At 41.3% G+C, this 14,841-nt stretch overlaps 1 protein-coding gene across 1 annotated transcript in view; it reads right to left on the bottom strand.

Annotated features, from left to right (window-relative positions):
- Nucleotides 1-14,841, bottom strand: part of MICOS10 (mitochondrial contact site and cristae organizing system subunit 10) — a 35,442-nt gene that overhangs the window by 19,693 nt on the left and 908 nt on the right. The window lies entirely within an intron of this gene.

Raw genomic sequence — 14,841 nt, forward strand, 5'->3', positions numbered from 1 at the left:
TCTCTTGGCCTTTAAATAAACAGGATCCAATCTAGCAATGCCCTAACATTTCACTAGTGGGTCAATGGCCATGGTAAAAATATTACCACACCAAATGACTTTTATAAGTAAATATTTGTATTTTCCCTTGGATTCAACACTGAAATGCACTTGCCAGAAAAAGTAATTCAGCATATTTACTAATAAACTGTTTCAGGCCACATTTTAGGAAAGCATAAAACCACAGCCAAAACAAAAATTTAAATATGTTTTCAAGTTCCATATAGTGCCTAATTACATTATTCTACAATACTAACAGAAAATTCTCCTCTAGGAAGATCACAATGTTCCATTATTCATATTGCTGCCGCAAATGGAAAAAGGATTTCTGCTCCCAAACATTGTTTATAAATACATATAACAAACAAAATACGGCTACTAATTCAACAATTAACATGTACTAATTTGGAACCCAAACCTATAAACAACCAAAAACCTTTGAAGCATTTTAGTTTAGCCTAATTGATATCACTCCATGAAATGGAAAGGTATCAGTTTGCAAACACAGGCTACCAAAAGGCACTTTTTGGTGAGCCACCAATACTTTGTGGTAACCCACATTTATCAGATGAACTGATACTTAAAGAAAAACAGTAATTTGCTTTCTTTTTCCATGACTATCCAATGGCCTCTTTCAGTATAGTATTTTTTTTTGAATTTTTGAATTTTACTTTATTTATTTTTTATACAGCAGGTTCTTACTAGTTATCTATTTTATACATATTAGTGTATACATGTCAATCCCAATCTCCCAATTCATACCACCACCACTACCACAACCCCGCCACTTTCCCCACGTGGTGCCCATACATTTGTTCTCTACATCTGTGTCTCTATTTCTGCCCTGCAAACCGGTTCATCTGTACCATTTTTCTAGGTTCCACATATATGCGTTAACATACGATATTTGGTTTTCTCTTTCTGACTTACTTCACTCTGTATGACAGTCTCTAGATCCATCCACGCCTCTACAAATGACCCAATTTCATTCCTTTTTATGGTTGAGTAATATTCCACTGTATATATGTACCACATCTTCCTTATCCATTAGTCTGTCGATGGGCATTTAGGTTGCTTCCATGACCTGGCTATTGTAAATAGTGCTGCAATGAACACTGGGGTGCATGTGTCTTTTTGTTTGTTTGGTTTGTTTTTTATTTTTGGCTGTGTTGGGTCTTTGTTGCTGCACACGGGCTTTCTCTAGTTGCAGTGAGCAGGGGCTACTCTTAGTTGCGGTGCGCGGGCTTCGCATTGCAGTGGTTTCTCTTGTTGTGGAGCACGGGCTCTAGGTGCATGGGTTTCAGTAGTTGTGGCACGTGGGCTCAGTAGTTGTGGCTCACAGGCTCCAGAGTGCAGGCTCAGTAGTTGTGGTGCACGGGTTTAGTTGTTCCGTGGCATGTGGGATCTTCCCAGACCAGGGATCGAACCTATGTCCCCTGCATTGGCAGGCGGATTCTTAACCACTGCGCCACCATGGAAGTCTCGCATGTGTCCTTTTGAATTATGGTTTTCTCTGGGTATATGCCCAGTAGTGGGATTGCTGGGTCATATGGTAATTCTAGTTTTAGTTTTTTAAGGAACCTCCATAGTGGCTGTATCAATTTACATTCCCACAAACAGTACAAGAGGATTCCCTTTTCTCCACACCCTCTCTAGCATTTGTTGTTTGTAGATTTTCTGATGATGACCATTCTAACTGGTATGAGGTGATACCTCACTGTAGTTTTTATTTGCATTTCTCTAATAATTAGTGATGTTGAGCAGTTGAGCAGCTTTTCATGTGCTTCTTGGCCATCTATATGTCTTCTTTGAGAAATGTCTATTTAGGTCTTCTGCCCATTTTTTGATTGGGTTGTTTGTTTTTTAATATTGAGCTGCTTGAGCTGTTCATATATTTTGGAGATTAATCCTTTGTCCGTTGATTCGTTTGCAAATATTTTCTCCCATTCTGAGGGTTGCCTTTTTGTCTTGTAGTTTCCTTTGCTTTGCAGAAGTTTTTAAGTTTCATTTGGTCCCATTTGTGTTTATTTTTATTTCCATTACTATAGGAGGTGGATCAAAAAAGATCTTGCTGTGATTTATGTCAAAGAGTGTTCCTCCTATGTTTTTCTCTAAGAGTTTTTACAGTGTCTGGCCTTACATTTAGGTCTTTATTCCATTTTGAGTCTATTTTTGTGTATGGTGTTAGGGAGTGTTCTAATTTCATTCTTTAACATGTAGCTGTCCAGTTTTGCCAGCACCACTTATTGAAGAGACTATCTTTTCTCCATTGTATATCCTTGCCTCCTTTGTTATATATTAGTTGACCAGTATAGTATTTTTTTAACATTAAAATGGTCTTAAACAATCAATTTAACTACACATAATTGATTAGCGGATGAATACACAAAACCTGCTGGTTAATTCTAAGGTAGGTCAGCTGCTAAATCATTTACTGTCCTACTTTCTTAGCAAGGAAGGCACAAGGCCAAACCCTTTCTTTTCATGAAGATGAATGTATGGCAAAGCATTAACTTTCATCTCTGTTGACAGAGCTGCATATAACCAGTGACAAATCTCAAGACATATCAGAAATTAATAAACTGCAAAATGTTACTTGGGCTCCCCTCCTGCCTCTCCTACTTGTCAACCGCAATTCCACTCTCCATTTATGTAGGTTTGACATCACCCTGACAACTCCTGCTCATGAGCCTGCATTTCAAGTTCTGTAAACATTACTGCTGTACTGTCACCATTACATCCGTCTCCATTCCACTCCTTCTGCCCCCATCTTAGTTCTGGCTTCCTCTAACCTGATCATTTCACTTATGACATGACTATGCAATAATATACTAATACATCCCTTGCCCTTATTCTGGGCCTTTCCAATTCATTCCCATAATACTTCAGGGATCTTTCTGAAATCAGACATTCAACCACGTCACTCTTCAGCTTAACATTTCATGGTTTTTCTCAATGCTACACCAAGAGCCATACAATCCAGTAATCCCACACCTAGGAACATACCCAAGAGAAATGAAAACATATGTCCGTATAAAAACTGGTATACTTGGTCACAGCAGCATTATTCATAATAGCGAAAAAGTGTAAACAACCTAAATGTCCACCAACTGATAAATGGATAAATGTGGTATATCAATACCACAGAATATTATTTGCTACCAGATGTCAATACTATCCAAAGTGATCTACAGATTCGATGCAATCCCTATCAAAATCCTATATTTTCTGCAGAAATAGAAAACCCATCCTAAAATTCATATGGAATCTCAAGGGACCCTGAATAGCCAAAATAATCTTGAAAAAGAACAAACCAAGAGACACATTTCCTGATTTCAAAACTTACTACAAAGCTACAGTTATCAAAACAATGTAGTACTGGGAATTCCCTGGTGGTCCAGTGGTTAGAACTCACAGCTTTCACTGCCGTGGGTCCGGGTTCAACCCCTGGTCAGGGAACTAAGATCTCTCAAACCGCACGGCACGGTCAAAAAAAAAAAACAGTGTAGTACTGGCATGAAGACAGACAGATAGACCAATGGAATAGACAGCCCTGAAATAAACCCTTGCACATATGGTCAAATGGTTTTTGACAAGGGTGCCAAGACCATTCAGTGGGGAAAGGTCTGTCTTTTCAACAAATGGTTCTGGGAAAACTGGATATCCACATGCAAAAAAAATGAAATCAGACTCTCCTTATCTGGCACCATATACAAAAATTAACTGAATAGGGCTTCCCTGGTGGCGCAGTGGTTGAGGGTCCACCTGCCGATGTAGGGAACACGGGTTCGTGCCCTGGTCCGGGAGGGTCCCGCATGCCGCGGAGCGGCTGGGCCCATGAGCCATGGCCGCTGAGCCTGTGCGTCTGGAGCCCGTGCTCCACAAACGGGAGAGGCCACAACAGTGAGAGGCCCGCATACCACAAAAACAAAAACAAAATTAACTGAATACAGCTCAAAAACCTGTAAGACTATAAGACTCTAAGAGGAAACACAGGGCAAAAACATCACCACATTGGATTTGGCAATGATTTCTTGGATATGAAATCATACAAATACATATATCGGTCTCTGCCTCCAGTTCCTGGCAGAGAGCTCTTAAATCCCTTAGAACTTCCTGGGTGATAGGCGTGTCTTTTACTCTAATGAGGCGACTCTTGATGGGCTCCTGCATAGCTTCAGGATGAGGGCTGATCACCAGAAAGACCAAGTCACGCCTGGAATTTTCAGCCTCATCCCCCATCCTCCAAGAAGGGGAGAGGGGCTGGAGATTGAGTTAATGATTATCATGCCTTCACGATGAAGCTTCCGAAAAATCCCAAAAGTATGGGGTTCTGAGAGCTTCCAGGATGGTGAACACATCTACATGCCAGGAGGGCTACATGCCAGGAGGGAGGTGCACTCCACCACCACAGAAACAGAAGCTCCTGTGCTTGGGGCCCTTCAGGATCTCACCAAATGTATCTCTTCATCTGGCTGTTCATTCATATTCTTTAGTATCCTTGGTAATAAACTGGTAATCTACTAAATAAACTGTTTTCCTGAGCTCTGTGAGCCATTCTAACAAATTACTGAACCCTAAGAGGGAATCATGGGAACCTCTGATTCACAGCCAGTCAGTCAGAAGCGTAGGTAACAATCTGGACTTCTGATTGGCATCTGAAGTGAGAGTCTTAGGGGACTAAGCCCTTAACTCATAGGGTCTGTGCTATCCTGTTATTGTCAGAATTGAATTGTGTAATGGAGCACCCAGCTGGTGTCAGAGAATATCTTGGTGTGGAAAACCCACACATCTTCCATCAGAAGTACTGTCAGTATGAGAGTAGATGAGAAACGAGATTTTTGCTGCTCAGACACCAAAAGCACAGTCAACAAAAGAAAAAACTGACAAACTGGACTTCATAAAAATTTTTTAATTTTGTGTACCAAAAGATAATACCAGCAGAGCAAAAAGGTATCCCACATACATGGGAGAAAATATTTGCAAATCACAGATCCGATAAAGGATTAATATCAAGAATATAAAGAGATGGGACTTCCCTTGTGGCACAGTGGTTAAGAGTCCACCTGCCAGTGCAGGGGACATGGGTTCAAGCCCTGGTCCGGGAAGATCCCACATGCCGCTGAGCAACTAAGCCCATGTGCCACAACTACTGAGCCTGTGCTCTAGAGCCGGAGAGCCACAACTACTGACCCCGCGTGCTGCAACTACCGAAGCCTGCGCTCCTAGAAGCCTGTGACCGCAACAAGAGAAGCCACTGCAATGAGAAGTCCACGCACCGCAACAAAGAGTAGCCCCTGCTCGCCACAACTAGAGAAAGCCCATGCACAGCAACAAAGACTCAACGCAACCAAAAATAAATAAATATTTTAAAAAAGAATATATATAGAAATCCTAAATGCAACAACAACAAAAATAATTTAAAGACGGACAAAGGGGGCTTCCCTGGTGGCACAGTGGCTAAGAATCTGCCTGCCAATGCAGGGGACATGGGTTCGAATGCTGGTCCAGGAAGATCCCACATGCCGCGGAGCAACTAAGCCCGTGAGCCACAACTACTGAGCCTGCGCTCTAGAGCCCATGAGCCACAACTACTGAGCCCGCGTGCCACAACTACTGAAGCCCGCACGCCTAGAGATCATGCTCCACAACAAGAGAAGCCACCACAGTGAGAAGCACGCGCACCCCAAAGAAGAGTAGCCCCCGCTCGCCACAACTAGAGGAAGCCCGCACGCAGCAACAAAGACCCAACGCAGCCAAAAATAAATGATAAAAAAAAAGATGGATAAAGGACTTGAACTGACATTTCTCCAAAGAATATATACAAATGGCCAATAAGTATACGAAAAGATGCGCTGAACATCACTAATTATTAGAGAAATGCAAATCAAAGTTACAATGAGATACTACCTTACATTGATTAGGATGGCTACTATTAAAAAAATTTTTTTAAAAGAAAAGAACAAATGTTGGTGAGGATGTGAAGAAACTGAGACTCTTGGGCAGTGTAAGTAAGAATGTAAAATGGTACAGCCACAACGGGCTTCCCTGGTGGCACAGGGGTTAAGAATCTGCCTGCCAATGCAGGGGACACGGGTTCGAGCCCTGGTCCGGGAAGATCCCACATGCTGTGGAGCAACTAAGCCTGTGTGCCACAACTACTGAGCCTGCACTGTAGAGCCTGAGAGCCACAACTACTGAGCCCGCGAGCCACAACTACTGAAGCCCACAGGCCTAGAGCCCGTGCTCCACAACAAGAGAAGCCACTGCAATGAGAAGCCCGCGCACCGCAACAAAGAGTAGCCTCCACCAGCTGCAACTAGAGAAAGCCCGTGCTTAGCAAGGAAGACCCAACACAGCCTAAATAAAAAAATAAATAGAGTAAACCTTGAAGACATTACACAAAGTGAAATAAGCCAATCTCAAAAAGACAAATACTGTACGATTCTACTTACATGAGGTACTTAAGAGTAGTCAAAATCACAGAGGCAGAAAGTAGAGTGGTGGTTGTCAGGGGCTGGGAGGTATGGGCAGGAGTAGAGAGTTATTGTTAACTGGGTACATAGTTTCAGTTTTACAAGATTAAGAGTTATGTAGATAGACGATGGTAATGAGTGTACAGCACTGTGAACATATTTAATACCACTTAGTGGTACATCTAAAAACGGTTAAGATGGTCAATTTAAAAATGTTTTAATTTAAATTAAAATTTTAAAAATTTTATTGAAATATAGTTGATTTACAATATTGTGTTAGTTTTGGGTATACAGCAAAGTGATTCAGTTTTGTGTGTGTGTGTGTGTGTGTGTGTGTGTGTGTGTGTGTGTGTGTGTGTATAACTTTTTCAGGTTCTTTTCCATTATAGGCTATTACAAGATATTGAATATAGTTCCCAGTGCTATACAGTAGGTCCTTGTTGTTCATCTATTTTATATATAGTAGTGTGTATATGTTAATCTCAAACTCCTAATTTATCCCCCCATAAAACAGTAAATTTTGTTATTTGTATTTTATCACAATTTAAAAAAAAATACTGAGGGAAAATACCCCTCAAAACTATGAGGATTAAATGAGATAATGTAACATGCTTAGCACAGTGTCTGACACATAGTAAGCGCTCAATAAATGGTAGCCATTATCATCACTCCCTGAAGGAGCCAAAGTCTCTCTCTCCTCTGGGATGATGCCTGGACAGTTTCTGAGACCTGAAATGCAGACCTCCACCCGGTCCACCTACTAAACACCTAAGATGGAATTCTCTAAGATGGAATTCCGAAGTCTCCACCTCCTTTTCACATTCCCTCAAGGGTAGGCCCAGTGCCTATGCATCTGTCCACCCCTCCCCCGAGATTTCCACAATGCCTGGTATTAAATTGCTTAGAGAAGTATACATTAATTATTACTACTATGTATATAAAACTGGAATACCAGTTGTCAGACTTCCATACCACCCACAATAGCCATGATAGGAGCAAATGTGTTATTTTAACTTATGATTGCTATCCTTCATTCACATGCCTGCAGTTAGTATTTACCAAGTACAGGTAATGTACTAGCCACTGTACAGAGACAATCTCATTTTATCATCACTTGTAAACAACTACCATTTTATAGTTGAGGAAACTGAGGCACAGAGAGGTAATTATTGGTACATTTATTTCTAATGCAAAAAATCAGGCAAAAGAAAAGGAAAGGCATGTAAATGCTATCACAGTCCATTAAATGGAATACATTCTAGGGGCTGCTTATAAATGTCCATGGCTTGCATTTTTCCTTATGCTTAATACACCTGGCTTGCAAGGACAGCCTTTTTCAGGAAAGTATCATGGCATTGGTCAACCCCTCTCCCAACCATGACATCTCTTTCCCCTCTTTTAGATTTTCTGGCCAATACATGTATTATTAAGACTAGATATTCCTGGGACTTCCCTGGTGGTGCAGTGGTTAAGAATCCACCTGCCAATGCAGGGGACACGGGTTCGAGCCCTGGTCCAGGAAGACCCCACATGCTGCGGAACAACTAAGCCTGTGTGCCATAACTACTGAGCCTGCACTCTAGAGCCCACAAGCCACAAATACTGAGCCCGCCTGCTGCAACTACTGAAGCCCATGCACCTAGAGCCCATGCTCTGCAACAAGAGAAGCCACCGCAATGAGAATCCCGTGCACCACAACGAAGAGCAGCCCCAACTCGCCACAACTAAAGCCCCCACACATCAACTAAGACCCAACACAGACAAAAATTAATTAATTAAAATTTTTTTAAAAAAAGACTAGATATTCCTTACTCTGGTCTCAAAGTGGGAGTGAAATGTCGGGGAGAAGGGACATAGCCAATTTCACAGTTTTTTCACATTAAGGATTCCCAAGGCCTCCAAATGAATCCACAAAGTACTGGAACGAGATTCTCCTCAAAGCTTCCTCCAGCAAATCTGGGGCCATAGCTTCTGCCACACAGACATCAACTTGGTCATGAGGTCACAGCCTGCCAGCACAGGCCTTCTGCATTCGAGAGTGAGTTGTAACAGCACTCTAAGGGCAATGACAATGCTTCTATGACCTACACTCGCAGGGCTTAGATATTCTCAAATTGCAGGGAAGGACCTCCGTAAGTCTCATAAACTCTGATTTTCTCATCTCTTAGGATCTTATTTCCCCTGGGAAACAGAAAATAGATAAAACCTCCCATCCAGTCCGAGTGACAAGCAAAGGTGAGTGCATCAGCTCTGTCCCAGAACTGTTAAGACTCCTGTGTTAGCACAATACTATGCCTCCTATTCTCATTAGCAAGAATGTGTGTCTTATTCATGTGGGTACACACAAGACTAACTACTCAGTATGTACAAGGAAAATATCAATAAATGGCACAGCCCTTGAGCAGAGTGGGAAAGAAAACCAGAGCATTCAATAAATCTGATAAAACAAAAATAAATTCATAAAATTAGCAAAAGCCATTAATGACACATTCACATAAACTAATGGAACATGCTATTCATAAAACGTAATATTCTTCACTCCTTTTTAATTTCCTGCAATAAGGCTTTGGCAGTACCACTTAAACCAACATCATGCTCTACTTGTTTAAATAAAAAAGTGCTCTCTGGTTTATGTTTCTTGGTTGACTACTCCCAAATATTTCTAATACTACTTTATTATTAAGATTACTGACAATAATTTACATGCCCAAATGAAATTAAAAGTTGGTAAAAGTTCCAAGAGTACAAGGACACATGATCAAAGTGTGAACTGGCAGAAATTCACATGAAATGTACCCTACTTGGACTTTTAAAATTTAAATGCTAATTCATTCAGTTAATAAAGACACTGAGTAGCAGATACAGGCTGAGAACAGAGTCTACAAAATTCTCAGCAACACATATCATTCATTGAACAATAGTTACTGTATGCCTCCTCTATCCCAGGGGCTGGGGGTCAACAGTGAACAGAATAGTCTCTGGTTCTCACGACGTTTACATTCTAGGGAGGAGGGACAATCAAGTAAAGAAACAAACTGCAAATTCCAGATGGTGATAAGAGCTATTAAGAAAAATTAGTGGGGCTTCCCTGGTGGCACAGTGGTTCAAAATCTGCCTGCCATCTACCCTGAGAAAACCATAATTCAAAAAGAGTCATTATGACCCAGCAATCCCACTACTAGGTATATACCCTGAGGAAACCAGAATTCAGAAAGAGTCATGTACCAAAAGGTTCATTGCAGCTCTATTTACAATAGCCCGGAGATGGAAACAACCTAAGTGCCCGCCGTCGGATGAATGGATAAAGAAGATGTGGCACATATATACAATGGAATATTACTCAGCCATAAAAAGAAACGAAATTGAGCTATTTGTAATGAGGTGGATAGATCTAGAGTCTGTCATACGGAGTGAAGTAAGTCAGAAAGAGAAGGACAAATACCGTATGCTAACACATATATATGGAATTTAAGAAAAAAAATGTTATGAAGAACCTAGGGGTAAAACAGGAATAAAGACAGAGACCTACTGGAGAACAGACTTGAGGATATGGGGAGGGGGAAGGGTGAGGTGTGTTAGGGCGAGAGAGAGACATGGACATATATATACTAACAAACGTAAGGTAGATAGCCAGTGGGAAGCAGCCGCATGGCACAGGGAAACCGGCTCGGTTCTTTGTGGCTGTCTGGAGGGGTGGGATAGGGAGGGTGGGAGGGAGGGAGACAAAGAGGGAAGAGATATGGGAACATATATATATGTATAACTGACTCACTCTGTTATAAAGCAGAAACTACACACCATTGTAAAGCAATTATACCCCAATAAAGATGTTAAAAAAAAAAAAAAAAAGTCATGTACCACAATGTTCATTGCAGCACTATTTACAATAGCCAGGACATGGAAGCAACCTAAATGTCCACTGACAGGTGAATGATAAAGAAGATGTGGCACATATATACAATGGAATATTACTCAGCCATTAAAAGAAACAAAATTGAGTTATTTGTAGTGAGGTGAATGGACCTAGAGACTGTCACACAGAGTGAAGTCAGTCAGAAAGAAAAACAAATACCATATGCTAACACATATATATGGAATCTAAAAAAAAAAAAAAAAGGTTCTAAGAACCTAGGGTCAGGATAGGAATAAAGACGCAGATGTAGAGAATGGACTTGAGGACACAGGGAGGGGGAAGGGTAAGCTGGGACGAAGTGAGAGAGTGGCATGGACATATATACACTACCAAATGTAAAATTGATAGCTAGTGGGAAGCAGCCACGTAGCACAGGGAGATCAGCTCGGTGCTCTGTGACCACCTAGAGGGGTGGGATAGGGAGGGTGGGAGGGAGATGCAAGAGGGAGGAGATATGGGGATATACGTATAGCTGATTCACTTTGTGATACAGCAGGAACTAACACACCATTGTAAAGCAATTATATTCCAATAAAGGTGTTAAAAAAAAAAAAAAAAACGCCTGCCAGTGCAGGGGACACAGGTTCGAGCCCTGGTCCGGGAAGATCTCACATGCCGCGGAGCAACTAAGCCCATACGCCACAACTGCTGAGCCTGTGCTCTAGAGGCTGCGAGCCACAACTACTGAGCCCGCATGCCACAACTACTGAAGCCCACATGCCTAGAGCCTGTGCTCCGCAACAAGAGAAGCCACCACAAGAAGCCCAGGCACAGCAACAAAGAGTAGCCCCCGCTCGCTGCAACTAGAGAAAGATGGCGCACAGCAAAGACGACCCAACACAGCCAAAAATAAAATAAAATAAAATAAAATAATTTTTTTAAAAAGCTTTAAAAGAATTTAGTGATGTGATGGAGAATAAATAGGACACCTAGGAACTTCTTAAATGCTAACAATGTTATTATTATTTTTTAAAGACATTAGTCTCAAACCTATGGATGAACTAGGGAGAAAGGAAAAACCTGAGGGGAAGAAAGGAAAAGAAAGGAACAAGAAGTGAAAGAAGAGAGAAACACGTTTAACAAACAATGGCCTATTGTGCCTATTACAGGGAGGCTAGTGTTTTGTTTTGTTTGAGTCAGTGAGCTCAATAACACCAGGTCAAACCATATTAGAAATCTTCTATCCCACATACTCCTATTATACACAAATAAATAGATACTTTTAAACCAGAATATGGGGGAAATAGAACTGCTTTCCCTATGATAGGAAAGGAGGGGTGGTATTTATAAATAAATGTAGCTCTTCCTATAGGACAAAATCATATGAGAACATTACTCAAGCTTCAGAGTAAATCCTTGAAGAACAATTTTTAAAACAACTTGTGCCTAAAGTACATGCTTATGAGGGCTCTTTAACTCAGCTGTACAATATCTAGGCTAAACATGAGCGATTAAAATAGTCATTTTTCAGCAAATCGGTGGGAAAAGAATGAAAACACTTAATTATAAGGTGCCAAACAGAGAAGTGCTCACCAAGGGAGCCGTCCATTCACCTTGACCTCCCTTCAGTCTCTCTGAGGCCAGAGAATATGAAATTATCAATATGCAGCTGAAAGCTCGCCTTGGCCCTTCTTCCCTGCCTACATCTTCTACAAAACCCCTATCTTATCACGCTGAGTCTCCATCTCCATTTTGAAGTACTAGAAAAGCAAGCAGCCAAAGAAGCTTTTGCTTCTAAAGAGCTCTATAACCTCACTGCCTATAGGAATAGGAACTAACACACTCACTACAGAAGACTGTTCATTCCAGGGACTTCCCTGGTGATCCAGTGGTTTAGAATCTGCCTTCCAATGCAAGGGATGCAGGTTCAATCCCTGGTCGGGGAACTAAGATCCCACATGCTGCGGGGCAACTGAGCCCGCAGACTCTAGAGCCCATGCGCCACAACTAGAGAGAAGCCCGCGTGCTACAATGAAAGATCCTGCATGCCGCAACTAAGACCTAAGGCAACCAAAAAAAAAAAAAAAAAAGGGTTCATTCCATAGTCTCAAATACCTCTTAGACGAAAGTCCCCCCAAATTACACTTCCATGCTTCATTTCTCATATGCCCTTTCTCTACGTCCATTACTTCAGGGACAACCCCCTCAAAATCTGAACTCAGCTTCTCCCTCAAAATTCTTCTCAACCTCATTAACATTCTCAAACAAATTCAACCATGTAAGCAGAAAAACAATCAAAATTATGAGCTTTTTTCTCACTACAGTCTCTCTCCTGCCACCTCACATGATCAGTTACTAAGTCTTATATGTAACTTAGTATAATGAGGTGCACATGCACCCCCTCCTGCTTTACTTCCAAATTCTGATCAATGACATCACCACTTAACCAAGTTCTAACCTTGGAGTCATCTTTATAAGAAATGAAATGAGGCAGTTAACCCAGTTGGAGAGAAGATAAAGAAAATAGCATTTATTGAGTTCCTACTAAGTACTTGGCACTGTGCTAGCCCAGGAGGTGGGTATTACTATCTCCTTTTTATAAATGAGGGAAAACGTTTGAAGTTTCTCAAATAGACCCATTCCTTTCTGGTCTAACAGTTCAGACTTTTATCACTTCACATTCACAGTACTGTTATCCTCCTCTACTCCTGATTTGTTCTATATAAAACACTGCCAGGACAATCATACCAAAATTCCATTTACATCACATAAGTTCCCTGTTGAGGGCACTGAAATGCCTTCTCTTTCCCTATCTGCCCACTGACTGGCCCATAGCTCAGTACATATTTGTTACTTAAAACCATCTCATGGGCTTCCCTGGTGGCGTAGCGGCTGAGAATCTGCCTGCTAATGCAGGGGACACGGGTTTGAGCCCTGGTCTGGGAGGATCCCACATACCGCGGAGCAACTAGGCCCGTGAGCCACCACTACTGAGACTGCGCGTCTTGCTCCGCAACAAGAGAGGCCGCGATAGTGAGAGGCCCGCGCACCGCGATGAAGAGTGGCCCCCGCTTGCCACAACTAGAGAAAGCCCTCGCACAGAAACAAAGACCCAACACAGCAAAAATTAATTAATTAATTAATAAACTCCTACCCCCAACAACTAAAAAAAAAACCATCTCATGACTCCCTGCTAGCCTCGACTTACTGAGCCCTGGAAGCAGAAAGTAATAGATATTTAAGACAAAGGTGAATATGCAAAAGGCATGTGAAAAAGCCAAAGCCAACTCAGAAGTCTTCAAGATAAAGTAGAATCTCTCTAAGGTAATTCACAATTCTGACTCCACTCAAACCAGCCTTGTTTAGGGAGTAGGGGGTGCTGAAATTAGAATGCCTGGGTTCTAACCCCAGCTCCTCCACTCCTAGCCACTTAACCTCTCTGTGCTTCAATTCCTCCTCCATAAAAGTTCAACCAGCCTCTGCTCAAGTTCTTCCACTCTCCCTGACTATCCAAGTCCCAGTCATTATCCAAAGCTCTACTAAAGGCCCATTTCCCCCAACCCACCACCCCATTTACTTGATTTATAATAATAGCTCTACAGCAAAAAGTCTGAATAACTTACTTTAGTTTTTATCTGTAATCATATATCACCATGCTTCATTTAATTATTCCACCTGTGTATGCCCCCACCAATGTCCCATTCATGAATGACACACACTACTTACTGCCTCAGGTGATCAGCAGTGGCACAGTATCAATATTAACAATTATTACTACCACCATTTACTGAATATATAGTAAGTGCCAGGCACTGTGCAAGTATCTTGTGTACTTTTCTGTCCTTCAGTCTTCATAATCCTTTTAGGTAAATCTATCTCTTTATCCCCATTTCATAGTTAAGGAAGCCTCTACATAAACTCACTCATTTAATCCTCAAAACAACTCTGTGAGATAGCAATATTATTGCCAATTTACAAATGAGTAAGCAGGCACAGAGAGGTTAGATAACTTGCCCGAAATCACACAGCCGGTAAGTGGTGAATTCGAGGATGAAGGGGTAGCTGTGATAAATTACTTCATTTACTGACTCATTCTCAACATTTTTTATTAAGCACTCTTCTGGGAGCTGAGGATAAAGCAGTGAATGAACCAGAAAACATCCCTGCTCTCATGGACCTTACAATTTTATTTCTTTTCCAATATTTTCATTCAAGGGCACAATCCTAAATCCTCTTAAATACTTTTTTAAGATTTCCATACAAAAATATCAAAATTAGATAATAAAAATTAGTATAGAAGAAAAGTATGCTACTTGAAGGCAGAAAACCTGGGTTAAATTCCCAACTTTGTCATTGATTAGGCCCTGGGCAAATCCCTTCACTTGACTCTCAATTTCATGACTTGTATTAAATAATGTATTAAGTTGCACACCAAGCACAGTGTCTGGCACTTAGTGAGTTTCCCTCTTTCCC

The sequence above is a fragment of the Lipotes vexillifer genome, unplaced genomic scaffold (genome assembly GCF_000442215.2).
Source record: "Lipotes vexillifer unplaced genomic scaffold, Lipotes_vexillifer_v1.1 scaffold496, whole genome shotgun sequence".
NCBI classification, from domain to species: domain Eukaryota; kingdom Metazoa; phylum Chordata; class Mammalia; order Artiodactyla; family Lipotidae; genus Lipotes; species Lipotes vexillifer.